Genomic DNA, 17500 nt, shown 5'->3' on the forward strand with positions numbered 1-17500 from the left:
CCTCACCTCACCTTAAACCAGGGTAAAGTATTTTTGAAGGATAAGTTGATAACTATTGTTAATTGACAGGGATCTCTGCATATATTGCCTCTTATGCCCGCCTCATTAATACTTCCTGTAATAAAGGTCACCCTCACTATCATTTAAAAGTGATAAAGATACGTTGTTCTTACATTACCTTGTACCTCGTTGATTAGCTTCCGACCTTTCGGATTAGCAAAATCCACTACCTCTTTAAGTCTTCTCATTACGGAAGTACATAGTTTCATTCTCACACTTTTAGTGTACTCGAACACTCAGGGATATCCAGACTTTCTGTAATTACCGAATTGTGTTGGTTTGGTAATATTTAACTCTCCACGATTAGTACATGTGATTTTTCCAGTTTGCAGTAATTCGTATTTGGATGTACTTCTCCCTTCAGTTAGCTTTCTCTTCTAAGTGCCGTAATAACGTTGGGCTCCAGTTACCTTAAATTCATCAGTATAGGTTTGCTTTTGCGGTAGTAAATATTAGACTACTTTAGATGTAACTTAGATATACCGTTACTTTTGTTTTTGCAATTACGTTCAATGTAATCTTCGAAACAGTGCGTATAGCCGTTGATACTTCGTTTTTGTAAATACAAAAACTTTTTCGAATGAAAAACCTTAGTTTTGTCAACTATCGCGGTTGAAGTGAGTATATTCAAGTTTAGTTAGCTTACTCGATGTGTTAGATAGGTAGGATTTTTGTATTTATGTAAGTGTTGCATAGAGTAATTAACCCTTGTTCAAAATGACGTTTGATCTAGATAGCTTTGTTGGAAACCCCAAAGAGAAGTTGAATACGCTCAGGTATGCTACTAAACAGGATTTGAGGGAACTTGCAGGAAAATGTAACATTGAAGTAGATCCTGCCCATGTGAAGGCTAGAATATTAAATGATATTTTAGAGTATCTAACCAACCAAGGGATTCTTGCAGATGATGAGGAAGTACAAACACTCCGAATTGCAGCAGGAATACTTCCACCTGTTTCAGTGGACACAGAGTTAAAGAAAATAGGGCTTCAATTACAACTGGAGAAGGAAAAGAAACCGAAACTGCTGAAACATGAGCTTGCTCTGAAGACGGAAGCAGCCGAACGTGAGCTTGCTCTGAAGAAGGAACGCAGCTGAACAAGAGCTCTCTAGAAAAGATGAAAGCAGAAGTGAGAGGAAAGGAACAAGATGCAGAGATACGACACCAGATACAACTCCAGGATATTTCTTTGTCAAATAAGAGAGGAAGCCGCACTCCCTGCTACGTTTGAAGTTTTTAAAGCACATAAGCTTGTACCTGAATTCGATGAGAAAGATCCCGAGGTTGTCTTCCAGAACTTCAAACAAATCACAGAAACCTTAAAATGGCCCGTAGACTTCTGGTCTTTGCTCATCAGGAACAAAGTGAAGGGTAAAGCTGCATTTGTTGCTTCACAACTAGTACGTGAGAAAGACTACACTGTGTAAGAAAACTATCTTGGATGCATACTTCCATACCATGGAAGGTTAATAGACGAGTTTTTAAATTAAGAATTCTGTTGGAAAAGCATTCAAAACTCTTTGTAGGAATTCTGTAGTATCAAAAGTAGGCAATTGAGTAAGTGGTTAGAAAGAGCAGGTGTTGATGACTTTTGAATCATTTAGAATTTGGTTCTTCTAGAACAGCTTTTAAGGAAAGTGCCCATTCATATTTCCACTTTTATCCATTTTTAAAGGTGAAACTCGGGTAAACAAGGCAGCTAGTCTTGCTGATGATTACCACTTAAATCCATAAATCACAAAAGGGTCAAACTAAATAAATCAACTCCTTCCCATTTCTAAAATCTCCACAGGTCATCCTGTGCTTACTGCAAGAAAGAGGGCCACTTAATTGAAAGTTGTCCCTTTTCCCCATTATAAGACGTCTAAGGCAAAAGAAGGTAAAAATGCCCAGACAAAGAGCACATACCATGTGACTACTCCCATGGAAGGGTTGCAGCAATTTGAAGGATTTATCTGTGATGTTAATGTAAATGGCAGTTCACTTTAGTGCCTCAGAGACTCTGGTTCCTCTAAGACTAATACTGGCAGACATAAGTTCAAGGAGAATTTAACATTATACCAATTGGAATTTGTAACTATTTCAGATATAACCTCTTCCAGGACTTTGCCGCTTGCTGAAGTGAAGTGGAAATTGTTAGTCTTTACTTCACAGGAAAGGTGAAAGTAGCAGTGTTGGAGCAAGCCTTACTGTGTTCTCCAGTAAAGTTGATCTTGGGTAATGATCTAGCAGGGTCGCAGGTGAAAACTAATTTTATTATTACAGATCCTGAATTAGTAATTCAAGAAGAATGTAAACCCATAGAATTGCCACCAGCTGTAACTCAGGTTGTGACTAGGAATACTCCCAGGGCAGGACCTTTGAAAAATGACAGTAAAACTAATGGAAGAACTATGGAGGCCTTAGACCTAGTAGATGTAAGTAAAAAGGAGTTTACAGAGTTACAGAAAGAGGACCGCAGCCTTATAGATCTTTGGAAAAAGGTGAGAATTCCAGATGAAAATCCTAAATTGCCCTATTTCTATATGAATAAAGGTATCCTTTGCAGACCTTTCAGGGCGCCAAGAAGTAATTCTAACCATACTTGGAGGGATTGCCACCAAGTAGTCATTCCTCAACCTCTAAGACAGTCTTTGCAGAATGAGCGAGGTCTAACAAGAGTCCCACTTAGCGGTCAACAAGACCTACAAAAGAGTAAGTGAAGACTATTATTGGCCAGGCTTTGGTAAAGATATTAGAAACTATATAGCTTCATGTCACCATTGTCACGTTACTGGTCAACCTAACCAAAGGATTCCGCCAGCACCATTTAAGAATGTACCTGTACCCAAAAATCCTTTTGATAAACTCATTATAGATTGTGTCGGCCCCTTACCAAGGACTAGGAGAGGAAATGAGTACATACTGACACCCATGTGTCCCACTTCAAGGTACCGTTTAGCATTTGCAATCAAAAACATAACTGCAAAGACTATATTATTGAACCTTATGAAGGTTTTCAGTTTTAGGATTCCCTTGAGAGTTACAATGCGACCAGGGAACTAATTTTAAAAGTAATGTCTTCAAATAAGCTATGCAAACGTTGAACATTCACAATGTTAACTCCTCTGTATATCATCCACAGACAAACTGTGCATTGGAAAGGTTCCATCAGACCCTAAAGAATCTTTTGCGTAAGTACAGCAGTGAAGCGGAGAATCATTGGGACGAGGATCTCAATCTCCTGATGTACATCTTTCGATGCACCCCACATGACTCCACAGGGATATCTCCTTTTGAGGCTTTGTTTGGCCGTAGGCCACGAATGGTATTGGGTATGGTGAAAGAAAATATTTTGTGTCTGAAACCAGAAGAGACTACTAACACTTTGCAATACATTAAGGACCTTAAAAGTAAGTTTCATCCGATATATGATTTGGTTTGTTCTAACTGCTATCTTCACAAAAAGTAATCCAGCAACAGGGGAATAAGAGAGCAAGGTTAAGGGAGTTCCAGAAAGGCGACCAGGTACTTTTATACCATCCGATTCCAGGAGCTCTGTTGAGGGAGAAGTTTGCTGGCCCATATACAGTGTTAGATAGTTTTTCTACAGTAAACTATGTGATTAGTACTCCAAATAGGAGGAAGGACACACAAATAGTTTATGTGAACTTGTTGAAACTATATCAAAGTAGAGCTAGTAGTGAACCACCTAGAGTAACATAATGACTACCTCAACTGTTTTTTCTAGACATCATACCTTTTGCTACTACTAGTAATAATGACCCAGATGAAGAACCGGAACTAATGTTTTAGTGACTTATCTAACTTGGAGATAATGGGTAAGCTTGACTCCTACTTATCACACTTGCCTAAAAATGAAAGCAGAGACCTAAACACCTTACTCACCAGTTTTCAGGACTTGTGCACTGATGATCCAGGAACCTGTAACCTGGTTCAACACGACACACAGTGGTCCGAGGATCACGAATTCGTGGCCAAAAATCAATTTCCACTGATTGCAGGATTAATTATGTTTTTCGGTATTTCATATTCAGGTGATGTTAATGCAACCAGAGAGGACGAAATTTGAAGTTTAAGTGGGTCATAAACTGATGGAAAAATATTGAGGTATATATTTTATGAGCTTCATATTTTGATATGTGAAGAAATTTTATCTCAAGTTAGCAGGAATACCTTTAATGACATAACTACAATACATATATGGCGACAATATTATTCTGAACTGACAAAGCACATAGAAATTAATAGATAAAGTTGTTGCAGATTTTGAAAGGCATTCCTGCTGTGTCCACCAATGTATTTGCAATCTGAGCAATTTTTGATACATAAACTTTCATAATCAGCAAAAATTTCTTGCGACCAGCTTAGCGACCAGGAGGATTTATAACATAAAAAAAAAAAAAAAAAAAAAAAAAAAAAAAAAACTCTTTTATCACCCGAAGTCGTTTCCCTACTTGAAGCATCACCTATTTTCATGAGTGATCCCACTACCGAACAGTCTGGAAATGGTGGTCGGCAAAGTAACAATGATGATGATATTGCTAGTGACACTGACAGTAATGGTAGGTAACATGACTGATGGTAGTGGATTGTGATTTTGACTGATTGTGATTGTATGGGACACTAAAGCACTAGTTTTTATTTCTTTTAATTATACTTGTTAATTCATGTCATAGTTAAAATATTATCGTGCTCTTGTATTTGTCTTTATTTATTTTTATTTCATGAATTGTTATTGTATATATAATTTTAATATTTTTTTATAATACTATAAAAATCCTTTTCTTATGACTAGTGTTATCATTTTCGTGATTTAAGAAGGTCCAATAGTACATAAAAAAAACTTTATGTAACGTTAGAATAAACTTTTCTTTATTTAATTCTGCCTTTTATTAATTTGAATAGATGTTCAAGACAATGGGTTTCAAGTTGGGATCTTTTCACCTTTAGAGTTTTGTCCCACGATTTAGCAATTCTGAACCACTGTGTGACATCTTGCTAGGAGCCAGGAACACAACCCATCATACAACAATTTCACAGAGCGATAAGAAAGAAGCTTGAATCGCTAAGGTCAGAGGTACAGTAATTGATAGATCACAACTTAGCAGTCCCATGTACCTCTCCTTGGGCTTCACCTTGTATACTTGTACCAAAAGCTAACGGTAAGTTACAGCTATGCACAGACTATTGCAAAGTGAATAAGGTAACCATCAAGAATTCTTTTCTTTTGCCACGGATTAATTATATTTCAGACAACATAAGTAATTCGAAGATTCTGACTCAGATTGATTTGCTGAAAGGGTATTATCAAGTATGAATGACCCCAAAAGCCCAATCAATCTCTGCATTTGTGACACACTTTGGCCTATTTGAATATGTTATGCCTTTTGGACTCTCCAATGCCCTTGCTACATTTCAGAGATTGATGGCAGAAGTGATCAGATTTACCTAATGCCTGTGTGTACTTGGACGATATAGTCATAGCAAACATGGCTTGGGAGGAGCATCTGCCAGACACTTGCAAAAGCTGTTCAACTGACTATTGTGCTGTAGGTTTCTCCATCAAACTTGGCCAAGAGTGCATTCGGGCAAGCAAAGGTTGTATAAACCATAGGTCATCATTTGGGTAGTGGAGAAATAATGCCAAATGATGCTAATATTGAAAGTGTAATGAACATACCTGTACCCAATTCAAAATCTCAACTTAAGACCTTTCTAGGTATGGTCTCTTATTATTCCAAATTCATTAAAAATTTTGCTATTCTTGCCATTCCATTATATGCACTACTATCTAACAAAGTAAACTTTGTTAGACAACCGTTCTCCATCAGCTTAAGATATCTTTATCTCAAAACCAATTCTAAGGGCACCAGACTTCTCAAAGGAATTTTTATTACAGGTGGATTCCAGTGGCACTGGTTATGGGGCTGTACTTCTACAATCTTATGCTCCCAATAACACCAGCTGTATTCCAACACTGCATTACCTACCAGTAGCCTATATCACTAGATTCTTTAGAGGAGCACAAACCAGATGGGCTACTGTGGAGAAGGAGCTTTACGCGATCGTGGTTTCTTTATAACACTTCCAGCCCTATCTAAAGGTCATCGTCGGGTCATTTTTTTTACCGATCACCGATCACTCACATTCCTTGAACCGTGCCAAACTCAAAAATCTAAAACTCTTACGGTGGTCCTACATCTTGACCGCCTTCAATATTCAGCTTCAAAAGCATCAAAAAGGGACCAACAACACCATTGTGGACACATTGTACGCCTTCCATCAACATCTTCAGATAGATCCACCGCTATGGACCCATCTTAGTGGGGTGGGGGGGAGGGGGGGGGGGGAAAATTGTCAAGTTTTTGCTCCACTATTGTATATAATTAGTCTTATGTCTTTATTACCTTCTTTAACTTCCATGCACATGCCATCTGTTGATTGCTCCCTCACTTTTCCTTCAACCTTGTCTTGTTCTAAGTCTCTATTCCCATTATTCCTCCTTGATATCCTTAGTTTTGTTTACTTGGGTACTTCCACCCTCTTGTTAAGTTAGGCGTAATCTTCCTGTATTGAAGAGTGCTTGTGGCGCTATCTAGTTTATCTTTGTGTATTATATAATTAAGTTTAATAACTTTCAATTATGGTGTTACTTGCTAGATGTTTAAAGTGAATTGCTTTGTTATATTGATTATTGTATTGTGTTGTGTTAACTACATATAATAAATAATTACTAATTATAATCTTAAGTGACTGTTGAGTTTCGTTCACCCAACCAGTGTTTTGCACAGAGTGGATATTTTATTTTAGTGTAATATTATTTTTATTATGCTTCCTACTGAGTGTTAGCTAAGGCCATATATAAGCTTAAGTATTTACCACTGAATACGAGGACATTCAGCTTAGGAATGTCATAATATCTAATAGCTTTTCGAATTGCCTTTTATCTTGTGCACTACTATTATTCTCTTTTGTTTTCCATATGTATAAATTCAACCACAATCTCCTATTCATTCTTTCCAGTCTACGAAAGGAAAGTTAGTCTCCGGTTAGGAAAATAGTAAACAGTCCTTGTGATTTCTTTTACATATATCATTCGATTCTTCTATTGTGTCAAACTCTTTAGTATTAGGGGTCTATATGTTACCATGTTCATTAATTTTTCAGATTTAAATTCTACCGCTATTAGTTCACATTCCGAGTTACTATATTTCTCATATATTTTTCCTTGTTTTTTGTCTTTCCCATATATCGTGGTTCCCCCTTCATTCCTATTTTTTCTATCTGATCTATAAGTTTGGAACCCTTTTATTTGATTATCATTACCAGTCTCTTGGGAATACCAGGTTTCACTTATATTCATTATATCTATTTTCTTTTAAATTTGGGTTAGTTCTTCTAAGTACTCAATTTTCTTTTTGAGTTACTCGTAACTAAACCCTGCCCATTCATCGCTATGATGGATTTGTGTGTTCTTTTCAATTTGGGTTAGGTCTTCTAAGTACTCTATTTTTCTTTTTGAGTTACTCATAACTAAACCCTGCCCATTCATCGCTATGATGGTTTGCGTGTTATCTCCTTCATTTAATATGGGTAATAATAAGGATTTTCCCATGTCTCTTTCCTGTTCTGGTATGTTGTTCTTTCTTCATTTCCAGAAATTTACATTAAAAAATCCAACTTTTCCAAAATATTGGATCTTCATCATAATTATTAATTTTTTTGTCTGAATCTGCAAATTTCTCCTTCCGTATCTGCAACATCCCCTAGCATCGTATATACAGTATCTATCTCTTGAGCTGTAGTATCTTGGAGCTGATGCTTGGAAATTCTTCGCTGACACTCCATATCGCAGTGATGGCTTGCTGTTTTCCTTCACCTCATGTTTTTTGTTCCTCTCTTTATTTGTTTCTTTTTCTATTTGGATTTTATTTATTTAAATTGTATTAAAATTTCTTTAATTTAATTTTTGATTCCTAGCTACAGGGTGCATATATTTACATTTTTTGTCAAACTTACCTAATTTTCTTTCTTTTAGGTTTTTGTATACTTTTGGATGTCTATCTCTGCAATCATCTTCATAGCCGTCTAGGTATGTACATTTATCATAGATTTCATAGTTGTGACATACCTTGGGATGCTTGTACAAACATCTTTCACCGAATCTGCAATTCCCTCTTTTCAAAAGGGTGCAGGTTTTGTCTTGTATCTTTTTTTCCTCTTTCTCATCAGTGTGCAGATCTGGGTAGAGCCTCTTCGGATTTTTATTTTGTGCTGTCATGTCGTAATTTATTTCTTCTTGGATGTATGTTTGCTTGATTGCCTCATATGTAGTATCCCACACGCACACACACACACACACACACACACAGAGAGAGAGAGAGAGAGAGAGAGAGAGAGAGAGAGAGAGAGAGAGAGTTGGATGTAAATTTATCCACTGTGTGTGTGCGTGCGTGTGTGACACAGGACAAGAAATAGAACAGGCATAATGTATGTGGTATATGTGTGCTTGCTCCTATAGAGAGAGAGAGAGAGATAGAGAGAGAGAGAGAGAGAGAGAGAGAGAGAGAGAGAGAGAGGGGTTAGATTAGGTTAGCAAAATATAAAGAGCGGTTGCTGTATTTCATTAGGAAAAACATAATATGCACAGTACGCAAAACAACAGTAAAACTTTAACACCTGACACAACGTTAAAAAACATACCTATGCACAGAACACAAAACAACAATAATAACACCTGAGACAACGTTCTAATTGGTTATTGTATATTCTTGGGGGTATTTTTCTCTGTATAGAAATTTCTGAAAATTTTCATCTTATTTTTTGCCTTCAGCTTTTTCTAATGAAAAGTTAGTAACATATAAAATGCTTTTGGTTGGTTAGGATTAAGATGGCTTATGCAAGCACGTTCCATAACTACTGTAACATGTAGTTTTACCTTAGGAATCTACCATACCAGAGACAAAAAACATTGTCGTGTTTTAGTTTAAAAACAATACACGCAATAATAGGTTATCAATAATACTCTTTCCATTCAACTGAAAAAGTGATAAGACAAATATTTTGAGCAATTTCAGCTTCCAGACGATTTTTTTCTATACAACTGTCTTTGTATCTATGCATGGCTGTCTGCTTATATAGCTATATCTAACAGTCTCTCTCTCTCTCTCTCTCTCTCTCTCACCCATCTGCTCATTGCTGGAACGAATGAAATTCCATCGGTGAAATTGGAGTTGCAAACAGGACGAGATGAAGACACCTCCATCGTTTTATAGCGATTGAGAGAGATGGACAAACAGTTTTCTGTCGAGTGGCAGCTTCCTGGAACCCAAGAGATCTCAAACACCCAGAGTTTCGGGTCTCCTGTCAAATGTATTGCCTCCGTCATCATTACTCTGATCAGTATCCTGAGTGCTGTCTTGTTTAAGTCATCTTTATTGAATGGTAGACTTAAGCAACAGGATACTTTCATAAGAGCTTGCATGATTTTAGTAAATTTTATCATGTATGAATTCTAAAAATTTTGTTAATCATCTTTATTGAATGGCAGACTTAAATTACTGTGTACTGTCATAAGACCATTAATAATCTTAATTTATAACATATGAATTATAAATATGTTGCCATTTCATAGCTTTAAAAAAAAGTGTTGATTTTATTAACATATTTTTCAGCATAGATGACCTTTGTTGCTGTGACACCAGATAACCTAATATCAAATCAATAATTTTTTTTAATGAGCCCTATTGATGGTTGCTGAAAAGCAAGTTATTTCTTCCTGATACCGTATAATTTTTCATAAGCTATGATTTCAAAAAGAGATATTCTAATTTTTTTGGTTTTTTTCTATTTTATACTATTCCAGTCTTATTTTCACAAGGGAAAAGGAAATATCATGGACAGAGAAAGAGAAACTGTTTAATTTTTTGTTCCATGAAGAAATACAAAAAAGAGAGAAATTAAATGACAACAAATACAATGTGATAAATAAAAAAAATAAAATGAAGATAAATGGAACCAAACGAAACATTTTAAATTTAGATAAATTAGAAGAGTAAAAATATAAAAAATAAATTAAACGATTCATTCAGTGTAAAGGGCTAACAATTGTAATTCCATCATAAAACACCATTAAGAGGAAATAAAGCTGGGAAAATATTGTTGGTTTAAACGTCTACATTACAAATTAATTGCCAGTAACTAAATATTTTCTTATTCTTCATTTTAGTATTTTCATTTATACAGTAGTTACTCTACGTCAGTTATTTAATTCTGATACATTCTGAACTTCAAGTACGAAGCAATGAATTAGTGTTGATGCCCTTTCCCTGTCAGTAATTCTTGACGTAGGCATACGTCAGAAAAGATATTAGGTTTCTCTACCTTTTATGTCATTCACGGCAATGAGAATAATAAAAACAATGCTCTATTACAGTCAAAACTAAACTGGACAGTCCTCCTACGTCATCGCCTTTTTTACCTTTTCCATCGCATTGTTTATAATTAGGTATTTTCCAATCATGTATACCCATTCACCTATCATATTTACTGTGACTATCTGCAGTACAGTAGTACGGTACCCGAGGGAGATCGATTGTTCTCATACCTACATATACGCACGTGCATCCAGACACTACCTATTCGCTGAGATGCCAATTCCCATAACTCGTTTTGCTCATACTCAAACCTAATTTCCTTTAAGGGGACACTCGCCACCTTTCCAGAGAAAACGTCAGTTCTAATCTTAGAGCGAGCCATCACGTTTGTTTACGAGAGAGAGAGAGAAGAGAGAGAGAGAGAGAGAGAGAGAGAGAGAGCGTTTTGATAGAGGCGTTTTAAATAGCAATCAATGGGGACATTCTGTTGTTCAGATTTTGTTTTTAAAATCGTGTATAGATCTTCTTACTTCATTATTTGTAAACATCTGTTGGGACATTAAACTTAACGGCACTAAAGAGTATTACATTATTTAGATCTATTAATATTACATCTTAAATAAATGATTTTTTTATAATTGGAGGTAATCAAATTGTCACAATTTCTGAATAGAAAATTAAATTCCAAGAGAGATTAGGCTATTTTCGTTGTTGCGTCACTGGTGACCCTGGGCCTTCTCTAAGAGGTTCCATAGTCCCATATCTAAGAATAACTCCCAAACAAATGGATGCCTCTATCTTCCTCTGATTAAATAAAAAAAACTATCAAAATAAAAAAAAAATCTATTTTCTAAAAGACCCAACCAGGTCCCATAAGTTTTTTTCGTCACCTAATGCTAAAAAAAAAAAAAAAAGAATTCAGTGCAATTAAAATATAAAAGAACTGATTTTTAAAAGACCCCACCACGTCCCATAACTTTTTTTTTTTTTACCTATTGCTAGAAAAATTCAATACAATTAAAAAACTGATTTTTAAAACACCCAACCACGTCCCATAATTGTTTATCCTCACCAATTGCCAAAAAAATGAATTCAATACAGTTAAAATATAAAAGAACTAATTTTTAAAAGACTCAACCATGTCTCATAATATTTTCTTGTCACCCATAGCCCCCGCCCCCACAAAAAAAATCAGTAAGATTAAAATATAAAAGTACTAATTTTTAAAAGACCCAACCATGTCCCATAATTTATTTTTTTCTCACCCAGTACAAGAAAAATAATAATAATAAAAATCTTTTAATATTCAAATAAAAAAAAGTACTAAATTTTTAAAAGACCCGAAAACACGTCCCATAATTGTTTTTTGTCTTCTTAATGCTATAAAAAGAAAATGAATTCAATACAATAAAAACTGATATTTAAAAGATCCTACCACGTCCCATAACTTTCTCTTCGTCACCTAATGTTAAAAAAAGAATTCAATGCAACTAAAATATATATATAAAAAAAATCTGATTTTTAAAAGATACAACCACGTCCCTTACCTTTTTGTTCGTCACCTATTGCTTAAAAAAGATTTTAATACAATCAAATATAAAAGAATTGATTTTTAAAAGACCCTACCACGTCCCATAACTTTCTGTTCTCCACCTAATGTTAGAATAGAATTCAATGCAATTAGAATATATAAAAAAAAAATTTTTTAAAAGACCGAGCCACGTCCTATAAGTTCTTTTTTCTCACCTAAAAGCTAATGCTAAAAGAAAAAGGCAAGAAGGATACCCGAGAGATCCTTCTTGGGGGTCTTCTTTTCATCTTCATATAGAAAGCTTTTTTTATTTTATTTATTTATTATTTTTTTTATTTCTTGTGACCATCAAACGGATTTGTTTGACGCAGCCAGAGTCTTTTGGCTTCTTGAAGAAAGATCTTCCCCGGAATTTATGGAGACGATGTCAGAGTTTTCGATGGATTCAATAATCGGTTGAATGTGGAGCGCGCTTCAATATATATATATATATATATATATATATATCTATATATATATATATATATATTATATATATATATATATTATATATATATATATATATATATATATATATATAGGGTTTCCTTGTAGCCTTGTATTAATTTTCCTTTTATCTTCATTTTCTTCATTCACTCTTCACTTCTCTGTTAGTGAATGAATTGTTACCAGTCCAATCAGTCTTTGAATCCAAGGAATTATTTGTAACAGTGAAAGAAAGTATAATGAAACGTACTTTATACTGAGTCTTAAAGTATAATTATTCCATTATATTTGATAAACCAATGCAATAAATATACTTCAAGAATTAGTCTATGGTAAGTTTCACAATGCAATTTATAACAGTGTTCTGCATTCTTGAATTCAAAAGCTGGTGGAACTGGCAACAGTTAATTCGCTAACATAGAAATGCAATGTGAAGAAAATTAAGCTTTAAATCGCTAACATAACAATGCATTGTGAAGATAATTAAGCTTTAATTCGCTAAAATAGAAATATAGTATGAAGAATCTTCAAACTTAAATTCGCTAATATAGAAATGCAGTGTGAAGACAATTATGCTTTAATTCGCTAACATAAAAATGCAGTGTGAAGAAAATTCAGCTTCAATCGCTAGCATATAAATGTAGTGTGATGAAAATTAAGCTTGATTTCGCTAAAACAGAAATTCAGTGTGAAGAAAATTATGCTTTAATTCGCTAACACAGAAATGCAGTAAGGAGAAAATTAAGCTTAACACAAAATTAATCGAAAGGTAACGAGGCAAATTTATCCACTGAAATACATTGCTTATTTAACTGATACTACTATGATTACTAAATCTCCATTAACTGGCTTTCTATTTTCCGCCTCAGAACTACGCATTACTTTTCAATAACCTCCTGGCTACAATTAAAGATCCTACAATTAGTCCCACACTACCCTTTCATGTTAACGTGGTGCTACGTCAAGTCCTTAGGTAGATTCTTAAGGTTCTTTGAGGAGCTGCTTTGCCCCTTAGCTGAACCCGTCTCATTTCTTTAACTGTACCTCCATTCATATTTTGTTTTCATTTTCCTCCACCTTGATTTCTATCCTCTGCTAACGACCGTTTCACAGTTCACTTGTAAGGTTTTCCTTCTTCAGCACCTTTAAAAACTGTTCACTCTCACTTTCCCTTAGAGGTCCCAGAGCTTGGAATTTAGCGTAAATTTTATATACCATCTTATTCCTTAAGCAGACTAAAATAAATGGGAAGCTGTAGATCGGTTTTGGTGTACAGCCCCCTCCTGGCCTAAGATGACAATGCATGTCAAAGGCGAGCTGTCGTTGTCCTCGAGTTGACAAATTGGTTAAAGGCAATTAGTGAAGTGTTGTGGCTTAGTTGGAGGAACTTCTGTCCTACCATCAACTTATCGGACGGTCCTGGATATGCAAGTGATATTGTTCGCAAGTAGCGGACTTGGGTTATCTATCGGTAAACGTTACAAGTGTTTGCCTATTGATGCCTGTTGATGTATATGCTAGAATTATTATGATATATGATATAACACTGATCATTAGAAGAGAAGAAGTCTATTTACCTAATACAGCTGACAATGTTGTATGGGGTCCATGAAAATAAAAATGTTGAAAGTTCGTGTATAATTTATGAACTCTTTAAAACAGTTTTCGGAAGGTTCAAAAGATATTATAAAGTGTTTATAAATTATATACGAATTTTTAACATTTTTATTATTGTGGACTTGTAGACCCCATTGAACATTGTATATACTCTTGTGACAGATATTCTTCCCCAACAGCTGATAATGACATTCACAATGTCCCTTCTGGTCCTTCCCAAAATCTCAATAGTAGAGCTGAAAGATTTACTAAAATATTACAAGAGACAACGCTTCATCATGACCATAAAAAAAAATAAATCTAGGGCTAGGTTAAAGTGAACGAAACAATAAAAACATGTAACTTAAAGACGTAACATAACTTCATTCCTTTGACTAAGTCAACCCAGAATTTGTCTACATAATTCAATGTTATGTAACTATACTCAGTAGCTAAATTAATTCATTCTCCTCTTACTCCTTCCCTTATTCTCTCCCTCCCTTTCAAGCCTCTGAATTCTTCCTTACCTCAATTCCGTTCCGCCCTTCTTCCTTTTTAAATTAATTTTTTTTATTTATTTATTTTTTTTTTTTGCTGCATTTACACATCGTCTTACTGGGGCCATATTTCCTCTCGGAAGGTCACGTGACAGGTGATACTCATGACCAGAAGTTTTACAAGTTTTAAGTGCTGCCGACTTTTCTCTCTCACGACTCTCTCAGAGGATACAAAAGAGGAAGGAAATAGGCTGGTGCTCTCTCTCTCTCTCTCTCTCTCTCTCTCTCTCTCTCTCTCTCTCTCTCTCTCTCTCTATCTTTGCATCTTTGTCCCTGTTGATGTTCGCGTGAATGTCAGCAAGATGATGTGTTTAATTGAAAGTTGCTATATTTTTCATATTCACACACACACACACGCACACACACACACAAAGAAATAATAATGTTTGCATATTTACATGTCTCCTCTCTCTCTCTCTTCTCTCTTCTCTCTCTCTCTCTCTCTCTCTCTCTGTATATATATATATATATATATATATATTATATATATATATATATATATATATATATATATATATATTATATATATATATATATATAAATAAAGGTTTTTTGCCACGAAGGAAAAAATGATAAAGCGAGATAGCCGAGTACTTTCGGTCCTGTTCGGACCCTTTACTGAAGGCAAACTGATTTTACAGAGAACAACATAGTCAAAAGAAGGCTTAATATCCAAACTGACACTACAAGATTAGCAATAAGGGCGATTTTCACTCTACAGAAAGGAGGAGCCGCCTGAGTAACCACACCTTGAAGGATACACGCAGTAAACAAGTTATTCTTCCAGAAAACAGTACATTTTGAAAAAACATGGGAGCTATACAATTTAATATCATGAATTTTACGCAAATTTTGTTCCCCAAAAATAAAATGTTATTATTAATGAAAAGACGAAAAAAATAAAATTAAATTGGTATATATTATATCTATATTATATATATATTATATATATATATATATATATATATACTATATATATATACTATAATATATTATATATACTATTATATAGTATCGGAATATAAGGAAGGAAGGGAGAGAGAATATCGAACCAGAGAGAGAGAGAGAGAGAGAGAAAGAAATAATAACTATGCATGTGGGACTAATTATTAGTTGTTCATTTATTTTAAGGTCCTTCGTAAACATCTTAAAAATATATGGGTCTAAATGGTACATTCCCAGGCTAAGATTTAGGTTGCTTTTATTAGTGATTTGTATAATTGCCGATTCAAGTAAATTTCTTGAAAACATAATCATTAGATCTAGCAATTACCGAGGTATCACCCCAATTAATACAATGAGATTTTTCACTCAGATGGATAAACAGTGCATTTGAAGTCTGGGGCTGTTCTGACTGAATACATATGCTGCTTAATACGTACACATAAAGTTTTACTTGACTGACCAACGTAAAACGATGGGCAATCCTTGCAAGGAATTTTGTAAATGAAGTTTACAAAATTCCTTGTAAGGATTGCCCATCGTTTTACGTTAGTCAGTCAAGTAAATTATGTGTACGTATTAAGCAGCATATGGTTTCAGTTAGAACAGCCCAGACTTCAAATGCACTCATCTGATGTGAAAAAAATCTTCATTGTATTAATTGGGGTGATACCTCGGTTATTGCTATATCTAATGATTATGTTTCAAGGAATTTACTGGAATCGGCAAAAATATACAAATCACAATAAAAAAATAAAAAACAACTAAATCTTAGTCTGGGAATGTACCATTTGGACCCATATATTTGTAAGATGTTTATGAAGGACCTTAAATAAATGAACAACTAATAAATTAGTCCCACATGTATATAGTTATTATTTCTCTCTCTCTCTCTCTCTCTCTCTCTCTCTCTCTCTCTCTCTCTGGTTCGATATTCTCTCTCCCTCTTTCTCTTGCTCGATATATATATATTTATATTTTCTTTCGTCTTTTCATTAACAATATTTTTTGGGGGGTTTTGGGGGGAAAATTTTTGTAAAATTCAGGATATTAAATTGTATATGCTCCCGTGTTTTTCAAAAGTACTGTTTTCTGGAATAATAACTTGTTTTACTGCGTGTATCCTTCAAGGTGTGGCTACCCTCAGGCGGCTCCTCCTTTCTGTAGAGTGAAAATCGCCCTTATTGCTAATCTTGTAGTGTCAGTTAGGATATTAAAGCTTCTTTTGACTATGTTGTTCTCTGTAAAATCAGTTTGCCTTCAGTAAAGGGTCCGAACACAGGACCGAAAGTACTCGGCTATCTCGTTTTTTTATTTTTTCTTTCGTGGCAAAAAACCTTTATTTATACATGCATCACGTTTTATATACTTCGTGAACAAGTTATTCATATATATACTATATATATATATATATATATATATAAAATATATTATATATATATGTATATATATGATATATATTATATATTATATATATATATATATGATATGTATATATATATATATATATATATATATATATACCTATATATATACTATTATATATATATATATACAGAGATAGAGGAGGGGGAGAGTGGAGAGGGGGGGGGGAGGAAGGGGGGGGGAGGAGGGAAGGCGAGAGAGAGAGGGAGAGAGAGAGAGGAGAAACAGGATAGCAAGGAGGCATGGTAACATTGCAGACATTATTATTTCTTAGAATATGAAAATGTTACAGCGTAATCTAGCTATCCTGTCATCGTTCAATTGAAGTTTTCTAGAAACGGCCATATACTCATATATATATATATATATATATATATATATATATATATATATATATATATATATATATATATATATATATATATATAATACATTCACAACTTTATGCTTGGTTATAAAATTTTCTTTGAGCCTAATTGAAAAAATAAAAGTTGTTGCCAAAGATGCCAGAAAGAAAATATTG

Source organism: Macrobrachium nipponense, chromosome 9 (genome assembly GCF_015104395.2).
Source record: "Macrobrachium nipponense isolate FS-2020 chromosome 9, ASM1510439v2, whole genome shotgun sequence".
Taxonomy (NCBI): domain Eukaryota; kingdom Metazoa; phylum Arthropoda; class Malacostraca; order Decapoda; family Palaemonidae; genus Macrobrachium; species Macrobrachium nipponense.